We start from the raw sequence: 2,026 nt of genomic DNA on the forward strand, positions 1-2,026 counted from the left end.
TCCCTCCCTCCCTCCCTCCCTCCCACCCTCACTCACTCACTCCCTCCCTCCCTCACTCACTCACTTACTCACTCACTCACTCACCAATACAAACCCGATAAATGTTGGATTGACCCGTTCGTGGTACGTATCAACATCAGCGAGGACTAATGACGTAATCACGGCGTTTATGAAACCGTCATTCAACTTCCACGTTTAATGATCAGACTCGAGTGTTATTTCTCCCGTGATGTATGAAACGAAATAAACTGAGCTCGCAGACTTTACGGAAGCTAGCTGGAGATAACCAAAAGGGGGGTGATTATTTTATCGGCGAAAGACCCAATTTGCCGGCACAAGAGCCGTCTCCCCGCAGTCGTTACACGCCAAAATACGAGCTTGGTCCCAAAGCTTGGTTGGAATGCGAGGGGCACCTGTGAGGCATCTCGCAACCAATTATTTAATAGTTTGTGCACCTTTATTTTTGGTTTTGGTTTTTTTAAAATTTATTGTTTTCTATTTGATAGTATGCTCAACCTTGCATAGACCAAGTTGCATATTACATAGCTAACAAACAGATATAAAAATTAATAATATTATACTATTGAATATGAGTATATTGCGTATTTACTTTACATATTTCAGACATCCAAAGTTTTGTTCACATGTTGGTGGATAGAAAATTCCATACTGGAGATCCTAACAATATGTTACTAAAGTTTTAACGCACAAACTGGGCGTATTTTCGAGAGGGTACGGCTGTCGAAATTTAGAGAAAAGAAGCAGGGTAGAGAGTGGGGGTAATTTTCAAAAAACAATAATGTACCCCTTTAGCCTCAGACAAGTATGAAGAAAAGGGGAAATCATTGAATGAACGTGCGCCATAGATGTATACAAAATGCCAAACAATATTTCTAAGCAGCTTAGTCTTCAACATAGCACCTTGGAAATTTGTTGACAATATTATTATGCAGGGTTTCGTGACAATATTCAAACTTCCCCTGTTTTACCCTTAGATCGCAACGCGGAGGCACAAAACAAACTTTCATATTCAGTTAGCTTCATGAGTTTTTTCCCTAAATTTAAAATAACATTTAAAATAAATCTTATAATCAGCTGCCTGTTTGTACGTTTTTGCTTTGGGTTTGATTTGGGGTTTTTTGGGTCACTTTTCGAGGCTGTAACTCGTTATGTCACTAAATCTTTCATGTATGCATTGTACTATCGGAGCACGGTAACTGCTCATAAAGTGCGCGTTTTTAGGTGTCAGCAGTCGAGTAGTCAGGTTGCCGAACTCGTAATCGTGAGGCTTCGGGGTTGGGGGCTCGAGACTCAGCTCAGCCCGACATTGTGTTCTTGGGAAGAGAAGTTTACACATAGTTTCCTATTTGGCTCTGTCCCATGGGAGTAAAAAAAAAATAGCATGTGTGATTTCGGTGGATTTGACTGAATTGTTCCAAGGGCGGGGGCTTGTTTGTTTGTTTATTTTGTTGGTTTGTTGTTGTTGTTGTTGTTGTTGTTGTTGTTGTTGTTGTTGTTGTTGTTGTTGTTGTTGTTGTTGTTATAATCAAACTGTTACTGTGGCAACAGCTTGAGAAAACACCAAGGCTGACTTGTTGTCCATTTGCCCTAGTGGTTGTGATTGAAGGGCAGAGCTGTGGGACGTTGATTGCTAAGCAAGGATTGTTTTCCTTTTGGGGTTTATACTGTTGTTTGTTTGGATTTTTTGTGTGTGTTGTTTGGGGGGGGGGGTGGAGGGAGGGAGAATGGTTTTAGTTCCGTGCCCTTTTTGTCTGACGCAGGTGTTGCACGTGTGCTGACGTTCAGGTTGACCTGGATCCACTAAAGAACGCTAACAAATCATGACGTTGGTCCCCCCTCCACCACCCTCCTTATCAACTTCCACCTCTGTCCCCAACCATTTACTCTTGGGTTTACAGGATACTGATTATCACGAATAAAGAATATTTGAAGACTCTTTACTTTCCTCGGTTTTGTTGTTGTTGTTGTTGTTGTTGTTGTTGTTGTTGTTGTTGTTGTTGTTGTT

At 41.3% G+C, this 2,026-nt stretch overlaps 1 protein-coding gene across 1 annotated transcript in view; it reads left to right on the forward strand.

Annotated features, from left to right (window-relative positions):
* LOC101862738 (adhesion G protein-coupled receptor L1) overlaps positions 1–2,026 on the forward strand; it is a gene marked incomplete in the record, with an annotated part of 95,425 nt that overhangs the window by 45,862 nt on the left and 47,537 nt on the right.

The sequence above is a fragment of the Aplysia californica genome, unplaced genomic scaffold, assembly GCF_000002075.1.
Source record: "Aplysia californica isolate F4 #8 unplaced genomic scaffold, AplCal3.0 scaffold00298, whole genome shotgun sequence".
Taxonomy (NCBI): domain Eukaryota; kingdom Metazoa; phylum Mollusca; class Gastropoda; order Aplysiida; family Aplysiidae; genus Aplysia; species Aplysia californica.